Source organism: Alosa pseudoharengus, unplaced genomic scaffold (genome assembly GCF_046254945.1).
Source record: "Alosa pseudoharengus isolate Yale_2024_CS ecotype anadromous, Long Island Sound unplaced genomic scaffold, YU_APseudo_1.1 YU_APseudo_1.1_scf_7, whole genome shotgun sequence".
Lineage (NCBI taxonomy): Eukaryota > Metazoa > Chordata > Actinopteri > Clupeiformes > Clupeidae > Alosa > Alosa pseudoharengus.
In genome coordinates this window covers 20,447,956-20,457,955 of record NW_027468859.1, presented here as the reverse complement: position 1 = coordinate 20,457,955, position 10,000 = coordinate 20,447,956, and positions in this window count along the sequence as shown.

The window sequence follows — 10,000 nt, the reverse complement described above, 5'->3', positions numbered from 1 at the left end:
CCTGTAAAATCACAGATATTCATCTGAGTAAGGATTTTCAGCGCTGATAAAAGACAGAGCACTCCATTGAGCGTAATGGTTCTGCGGATGGAGAGCCGTGACGGCGGGTGGCTGGGTGGTCTCTCGGCCCTCTCCACCCCTCCACACCACCCCTAGCCCCCAAACAACGAGGCCCACAACACCCATGAGGGCCAAGTTGCTCGTACGGTTCAGAACCAGAGTCCAAAGGTCCAAGCTGGCAGGCGGGTGACTGTGGCGCAGGGTGTTTGGGTGGACTCGCTCGCTGATCCGGACTAATTGGTCACAATTAAGCCCACCATTAACCTATCAGCGGCCGTCAGGAGTGACTGCTCGACCATGGCGGTGAACAGCACGCTTTGCTAAGTCTGATTTACACAACTGGAGGGGCCACAGCAAATATTGTTGTATCCTATAATGGTCAGCCACAGGAGCAGTGGGCCAGCGTGTCTCCACGGGAACTCGAATGACTGAAAGAGCACATAATGACCGGCGTGGCTGGCATTTTAAACGGGAAGTGAGTCGATCTCATTAGCGGGGTTTTTCTTAGCAGCCATCGTGTGTGTGTGTGTGTCTGTCTGTGTGTGTATTTAAACCCTTTCTCTCGCTTTTACGCTTTTATATTCGCCTGTGATTTCATTAAATCCTCTGATTTGGAAGGGAAGCAGCCAGAGGAAACAACTCATAAAGCTTGCCAATATGTTTTTAAGTGGTAATCAACAAAGCAAACAAATACGCGTTTATGTAAGTAAACATGGCAACGGAGCAGCGGCTGGGCCAAAACACGAGGCGAGGGAAAGCAAATAGATAGCTTCCATATAGTCAGCGTCTCGAGCCGAGCCTGGGTTTGTTTGTTTGTTTATTTGTTTGGCTACTTTCCCCCCTCTGTTTGGAGAGGCTTCGGGAGTCGATTATTGTCCTCTGAGAAAATATTTTCCGAAGTGTATAATATGAAAATTAGACAAATCAGAGACCATTTAACTCACAATGGCACAAGGAACGTTGGCTGGGGGAACAGAGTGGAACAAGGATTTTTCCCCCCCCTCTCTCTCTATTTTTCTCTCTCTCTCTCTCTTTCTCTCCTCGGTGAGTGGTGGGATCGCTCACAGACGCTTCCAATTTACAGCGCTCTTGGTCCCGGTCCAACACCCTGACATGGAGACTTGGCGGACCGGTCCAAAAACCACCGGGACGGGTCCGTCCGTCGCTCCGGAGGCTGTCTGGCCTTGACCCACGTGCACCGAGGCTCCTTGGACGGTGATTGAAGCGCACCACACTTGAGAACATCAGCGCCTTGTATCCATTGAAGTAATAGGCTGACCCAGAGCACTGGTTTCCTTTGAGCCCGGGCCAAGCCATCTGAATCCACTCTACCCAAATGAGGGCTTATTTTTCAAAGCGTCTCCGCAGCGTGCCAGCCCCTGTACCCCTGCACTGGGAGCAGAGGGGGCTTGAGCCACCCACCACCACCCCCACCCCCAACACCCCCACCCCCAACACCACCACCGTCACCATACACACACCCGTCAACCCCCCACCCCACAGTTGCATTCTATCAGCGATGTGTTTATCAATTCCGTGTGTAAACAGTTACAGGGAGGCATGTCCGAGCCATCCTCGCCTTTTGTGTTCCGCCTCGCTCGTGGGATTCCTGCTTGTTAATGCACATTAGCATTAGCGCTGGATTAGCTAAATTAGCCTGTTTCTCATCAGTGGATGGGTAGTCGGTGAAAGCTTGTTCATTCCCTCCCTCCGCTGATATCCAACAGCAAGGACCCACTTTCAGTCCGTCAGGATACGGGGAGGGTGGGTGTGTTATTTTATTTTGTTGGGTTAAAAATAGGCGCTGAAACAGGAGCAATGCCTCATACATTAAAGATGCCATCTCAAGGCCTCAGAGATGTCGATGGCACCCTCTGTCTGTGGGCGCCACACGCATTGCCATTGGTCGCCACTGTGCCATGGGTGCCTAAGGAGGGGGGCATCAGGAACATGCTGCCAGGGGAATCAGTAGCCCCCCTACACACACACACTACTCCCTCCCCAGCCCCCCTACACACACACACACTACTCCCTCCCCAGCCCCCGAAACTGCTACTGTGAGTAAAGAAAGGAATTGACACACACATACACCCCCACCCCCCCGCCCCTAAACACACACACACACACAGACACATTCAACGTCACACATATACACACATACACTCACATTCAACAACAACAACACTCTGCATTTATATAGCACTTTATCAAGGCACTCTGAGCTTTACATTGAACACACACACAAATATCCACATGCATACACTCACAAAACACACATTCACACTTCACACATTCACACACACACACACACACACACACACACACACACACTCATGTGGACATACCCTCATGCACAAGAGCACATTCACACACACAAACACACTTTCACCACAGCTCCACAGCTCCAGCCTCAACCCCACGCTTCAATCCACTTCTGCAGCCACTCGTGACGCATGGGTCGTGAGATCTGAGAGGCCCCTCTTCGCCGAACATTTCTCTACATTTATCTTTGATTAGTCGTTCCCCCCTCGTCGAGGTTAATGTCCTTTTTATCCGTCATTAACGATAGCCCCCACTAATCCCCCTCATTCGTTCCATGTGTTTACGTCGACCTCAAGTTATCGTTGGGCGTAAGAGTTATGTGCGAGGATTAAGTGTGTTCGAGCCACGCTTGGCACGTTCCTATGAAGCTTTGACAGGCGTCTTGATGATAGAGAGTGAGAGAGAGAGAGAGAGAGAGAGGAAGGGGTTGGAGACGGAGGGAGAAAAAGAAGAGGAGAGGGAGAGAGCAAGGAAGAGAGGGACTTGGAGAGAGAGAGAGAGAGAGAGAGAGAGAGAGACAGGCTGAGAAGACGAGAGATGCCTCCGTACAATCTGCCTGCTCAGCAGAGTCCGTCTGATGTGGTCTGGCACCTAGTTCACAAAGTCAACCAGATCCACACATTGCATGCATATATCTCTAGAGAGAAAGAGTGAGAGAGTGGGAGGGGGAGGAGAGAGTAGAGAAGGGGAGAGGAGAGCAAACCAGCTTTGCCTTTTGTGTTTATTTATATCAGACTTTGCCAAAAAAAAAAAAAAACAGTATACCACATAAGCGACTCGTTTTTATTTTCTTTCTGTAGTTTTTGCTGATCGGGTGATATTCAAATGATTAATGGCACACGATTAACCAAAATAAAACAGATACTCATTTCACCCGCGCGGCCCTCCGAAGTTGAGGCTGCCCTAGTTTACCGAGGAGCCCACTTTCCCCTTCGCGTTTCACTTATCATGACATCAGTCCCAGCACGCCGCCCTCTGTCTGACAAAGGATGGCAGCCATTTTGAACTGTCAACGTTCAAAAAAGAAAGAATACTCCAAAGATGCAACAATGAACTTTGTGACCTGAGGTTGCTGAATTTTTTTCTTAAATTAATATGCCTTTATCAACAAAATCAAATTTGATACTCTCTTTAATGTTACTTTCTTGTATATTTGTATTAGTTTCTTTTCATATCATCTCACTTAAAAAAACTCATTAACTAATTTTATTTTTTTCTCACTTTTCATAATTAAAAATCTGAAAAACAATGTTGGTGAAAATTGGTGAGTAAAAAAAGAATGTTAAAATGCTGATTCAGAAAGTATTCTCATTCCCTTGAGCCATAATATATTATACTTTAATTGTGCCCCTTGCTGTTGTGAATCATCCACTCAAATTATTTTCATTTATTCATCTGAGCAAATAGTAATGTGCACCAACAGATTGTTGTGATGTCATGTAGCATTTACCTGACAGTTGATAGTTATGCTATACACACATACGCTATAAACATTTCAGGTACATTTTAAACTATAATTTCAGGTAAACTCAAAAAGCACATGAAAAGATGTCAAAACATCCAATCTCTCTTTCTTCTTTTGTCAGTCCTTATTTCTCTCTTTATCTCTCCATCTCTTTCTCTCCATCTGTTTCTCTGTGTGACTCTTTCTGTGTCTCGGGAGCAGGATGGCAGGTGCCTCGCCTACGCTTTGGCGCCGGTGAACGGGCGAACGCAGCTGTGCTGAGAGCAGTAGAGATAGAAGCAAAGCGTTCCTCTCCTCTCTTCTCCTCTGCTCTCCTCCCATCCCGTTCTCCTCTCTCTCTCTCTCTCTCTCTTTCCTTCCTGTGTGGGCTTTAGGGCCCTGTATCACCGCTGCCGCCGCCGTCGCCAAAACCGCTCTCTGAGTCGCCCTCGTCTGCGCGCCACTAGAGGTGTGTATGCGGTCGGGAGCGCCAGGTGTCTGAACATGTGAAGATGCAAGTGAAAAAAAAAAAAGAAAGAAAGAAGGAGAGACAGAGAGAAAGAAAGAGAGAAATGCACTTGAGAACCTCGGTAACCTCCTGCTCTCATGCTCAATCTGATCCTGCCTCTCTGTGGGTGACGCTCTTGTGTGCAGGGTGACGACGTGTTACCGTTAAAGCAGTGGTTTTCTCAAGTGTCACTACCTCACACTTCTCAGCAGATGACCCCACACACACATACACTGCATACTGCACACATGCACACACACACACACACACACACACACACACACACACACACACACACACACACACACACACACACACACACACACACACACACACACACACACACACACACACACACACAGAGAATTATCATCACTGAAACTAAACTAACACTTATTTAATGCTGGGGGTGATTATGTTGTTGTGCTGTTTTCTTGTCCACCTCTGCCACCATCAGCCCCACATACGCGCATAAATTTGCACACACACACACACACACACACATACACACACAATTACCTTCACTGAAACTAAAACACATATGCGCATATACACGCATACAGATACATCTCAGACATGCAAATGTATTTTCTATTCTACTAGTAGCTTGTGTTATTTGAGTATTTTTATCTTACTTTAAAAAATCCCCCACCCACTAACACCTCCTTTTTGTATTTGTTTCTTTCTGGGCTCTACCCCTTCCTGTTCACAAAATGAAACTGCAGTACTGATTTGATGCTAAAAAAACTCGGTGTGTTTGTCTTTTTGGGTTTTTGTTTGTTTGGAGCCCCAGCAGCTGCAGCGGCAGCATCAGCGACGGCAGTGCCGGTGGATCCATGTCATTTACTGGTGTGGGGGAGTATCTGCACGTCTGTCACCGTAAATGTTCTTTTGATGACACACACCACGGCTGCAATGACACTCTATTTGTTTCTGTGTTTATTCAAAACTGCTCCAGCATCAGACCCTCTCTGATGGGAGGATGAGAGGAAGAGAGGAAGAGAGAGAAAGAGAGAGAGAGAGGGGGCGGGAAGATAGACAGAGAGGTCAAAACAGAGAAGGTAATAGAGAGAAAGACAGAGACAGGAAGAGTGTGTGTGTGTGAGAGAGAGAGAGAAAGAGAAAGAGAGAGTGAGAGAGATAGAGAGAAAGAGAACCAGCCAGAGAGAGAGTGTGTGTGTGTATGTGTATGTGTGTGTGTGTGTGTTTGTGTGAGAGAGAGAGAGTGAGAGAGTGAGAGAGAGAGAGTGAAAGAGAGAGTGAGAGAGAGAGAGTGAAAGAGAGAGAGAGTGAGAGAGAGTGAAAGAGAAAGAGAGTGAAAGAGAGAGAGAGAGAGAGAGAGAAAGAGAGAGAGAGAGAAAGAGTGGAAGAGAGAGAGAGAGAGAGAGAGAGAGAGAGAGAGTGATGTTCAGCTCTGAAGCCATTTGTGGAACGGCTGCTGTATGTCTGCCCCGCTATCAAAGGGCAGTTTCTGCACCGCAACCCTTTACACTGCATGCCTGACACAAAGCCATACGTGTGATAAACTGTAGTGAACAGTGGCTCCTGTGTGTATGTGTGTGTGCATAATGTGTGCATAATGTGTGTGTGTGTGTGTGTGTGAGTGTGTGCGTATATGTGTGTGTGTGTGTGTGCGTGTGTGTGTGTATATGTGTGTGTGTATATGTGTGTGTGTGTGTGTGTGTGTGTGTGTGTGTGTGTGTGTGTGTGTGTGTGTACTGTATATATGTGTGTGTGTGGTGGTGGAGGGAGGTAGCTGAGGAGTAGAGTGGGAGGGTGGGGGGTGTTAGGGAGAAGACTTCTGTCACATTGTGAAAAATAGCTTCCCCTTTGGACGGAACTTCACAGGCCACAATCAAGCGGTGCCAAGACGCCGCAATCGTGGCAAATCAAGTCAGCATCTATTAATAATATTTCCGCGGTTCTCCTTTTTTCTGCGAGCGAGCGAGTGGAGCGGGCAAGCAGGCGGGTGGGTGGGTGTCCTCCCGCTGTCACGGGGGGCTCCTGATGGAACGCTGCCTTCATCTCCGCGCTAGCACACTTCTTTCACCGTGATAAACAATTCCAACACCAATCTGAATAAAGATCTTCCCAGTAGACCACTGCAGCTCTACCCTCTCTATGGACAACACCCCCCCCACACACACACACACACACACACACAACATCCCCAACCCTTGCCATTAATGTAGACACACACACACACACACACACACACAACATCCCCAACCCTTACCATTAATGTACAATACACCCCCATACCTACACCCCCACCCACTCTATACTGATAGATAGATAGATAGATAGATAGATAGATAGATAGATAGATAGATAGATAGATAGATAGATACTTTATTGATCCCCACAGGGAAATTTAATGCTGTCCTATATGTCCCTCATTTTTTGTTTAGTGGGAAAGGAATCTGGTGTTTCTCTGTAAGTTTAGTGTTTAGTTATGTAACTTCTTTTTCAGTCTTGTTTCTTGGTTTTTGCTTTCCCCAGACACGTAGACTGTTCTGATTGGACAGACACGTAGACTGTTCTGATTGTAGGGCCGGAGGGAGTGTCAGAAGGGACATCTGAAAAACCAGGACTGTGTGTGGAGAGAGAGAGTTAGCTCATCCAGATGTTTCATATCTGATGGAGGCTGATGAAAATGTCATTGTTTATTGGCGGCACCATAGAATTTCCCCCCTAAAAAAAAGTGACAAATGAATTACATTAAATAAGTAAATACAAATAAAAATAGATGCTGGAACTTGTGTCTGGGAATTCTGCATTTTCAGTGAGCTGGGATGACCACTAGTAAAAGTCTAAGGATGGGCTTCACAAATGTGAAAGTAAAAACTGTGTGCGGATGTTTGTGTGTACCAGCATGTCTATTAGAATGGACTGCATGTGTGGGTGTATTAGAGCATGTATCAGTGTGAGTGTGTATGCATCTGTGTTTGTTTGTGGGTGGGATGGATGGTTGGAAAATTTGTGCTGTGCGAACATCGAAAGAAGAAAGAGAAGAGAAGAAGAATGAGATAGAGGACAGGGAAAGAACAGAGGATGAGAAAGACAGAACAGAAAGAAAGAAAAAGAACGAATGAATAAAATGGAGGAGTGAACAGACAGGGGAGTGAAATAGAGAGAAAGAGAGGGAGAGATGAAGTAAAAGATCGAAAGATCAAGAAAGAAAAAAAGGAAAAAGAGAGAAAGTAAGATAGAAAGAAAAAGTGAAATAGAACACAGAGAAAAAGAGAAAGAGGGAGAAATCATACAAAAAATGAGACAGTGAGAGGACACAGAGAGAAGAGAGGAGAGGAGAAGAGAGCAAGATGGAGTGAATGAAAGGAAGATGGAGAAGGAAGAGAGTAAGCGAGTGACAGGGTGGGTGGGGGGGTGCAGGGACGCAGATAGAAGCATCAGAGGCGGTGCGGCAGGCAGCCGGGCGGGCGGGGAGGTCTGCCCCATGGATGAGAGAGCCCCGCTCCAGACCAGTGGGCATGGAAAATATGCACACTCTCCACCTCCTCCATCCCCTCCTCCTCCTCTTCCTCCACCCCTTCCTCCTCCTCTTCCTCCACCCCCGGGCCCCAACCAGTGGCGGCGGTGGCAGGGGCCAGACTCGGTGCTCACTGCTGGGGCTTGCGGCGGCGTGTGACAGGCCCAGTAGAGTGAGAAATGTGGTGAACCCAAAATCCCACACACATGCCAGCCTGCTCCGCCTCACCCACCGCCCGGCCTCTCCTATGACAACTGGCACATGCTCCTTTTGTTTTCACATCTCTCTCTCTCTCTCTCTCTCTCACACACACACACACACTTCCTCTCTCCTTGTCTTTCAATCCGCCTCTCTCTCAAGCACACATACACACTCTCTCCTTCTATGCCTTTCCATCTCTCTCTCTCTCTCTCTCTCTCTCACACACACACACACACACTTCCTCTCTCCTTGTCTTTCAATCTGCATCTCTCTCAAGCACACATACACACTCTCTCCTTCTATGCCTTTCCACCTCTCTCTCTCTCTCTCTCACACACACACACACACTTCCTCTCTCCTTGTCTTTCAATCTGCATCTCTCTCAAGCACACATACACACTCTCTCCTTCTATGCCTTTCCACCTCTCTCTCTCTCTCTCTCACACACACACACACACTTCCTCTCTCCTTGTCTTTCAATCTGCATCTCTCTCAAGCACACATACACACTCTCTCCTTCTATGCCTTTCCACCTCTCTCTCTCTCTTCCGTCTCTCTTGCTCTCTCTCCTATTCTTCCAATTCCCTTTTTGAATCTCGCTCTCTCTCCTTCTCCATTCTTGTCAATCCATCTCTCTGTCTCTCTCATTTTTTCGCTGTTGGACTTTCTTTGTTTCTCATACACGGACGCGCGAACCCAGCAAGCTCTTTATTAGACAAAACAAAACAAAAAAGTAATAAATGAACAGCAGAACAGTGAACACAGTAACTGTTTCAACTGTGGGCACATTCCTGTTGTGTCCTTGTCGCTTCTTCTTTTTTAATGGAGCGCACGGAGCAATAAACATAAAAAACAGGTATTCCAATATGTCCTCCACCCGAGCAATTCCATTCTGCATGCAAAACTCGAGAGGATGAAAAAAATGCCGAAATTGCCGTTCTCCATGCATATTAAAGACACTTGTCATCAAGACGTCACACGAGACTACAGAGGACAAGAGGTACAGCCGTTCCATAGAGGCCGCCACTCTCGCCATTGCAACCATAAAATTAGATCCAGGGAAATATCCAATGCAGTGAGGGTGGGCGAGGGGGGGGGGGGGGCATTGTAGGGACTCTCATTCTGTGTATTTTGCATATAAAAAATGTTCACATGTAAATGACATGTGCCACAGAGACAAATTGGTAATTCCAGCCGGGAATGAAAATGATACTAAAGTGCAGTGGCAGGAATGGTACGGTGTGCTTGGGAATTAGGGTTGTTAAAATGTCATGTTGAAGATGCAGACTGACACACACACACACACACACACACACACACACACACCTTTGGCAGGACCAGATGCATTGTGAAAAGAGAGAGGCGTGATATAAATGGGAGGCTTGATGACAGGGGGAAAGAATACCGGCCATGAGAATTTGCATGCGCCCGAGCACACTGTTCTCTGAATGAAAAAAAAGGCAGAAAAAACAAGAAGGCAAACATAAACGATGCAGACCCGAGGTGTGCTAATGTTGCAATGGGCTGTTTCTGCATGGATGTTAGATGGCCACAGAAGAGAGATGTGGAAGTCAATTGTCTTGGAGAGGGAGGCTGGGCTCTGTTCTTAAATATCAAACATCATTATGGATTGTGAGGGAAAATAACAGTACGAGTGCACCTACCACACATTTACATAAATTACCCACCGCATGATCTACAACTCTAGACAATTCATGCAGTTCCGTGAGCACAATACATGGTCCCCACATCATAAATTTGGTGTGAACACATTTTTTTGGATTACCTTCCTTTTAATTAGTTTAATCCTCCATTGGTCTTTGAAATGAAGATCATTTCTTCAACACAGTGTACTGCCACTCAAATACTTGTCCTGTGCTCTGAGGATGTAAAGATCAAATACTGAGTCATGGTGCTAGTGTATCTGTGTATCTGGGATGGAATTCAGTACTGTGTTTTTATTCACATATATTTA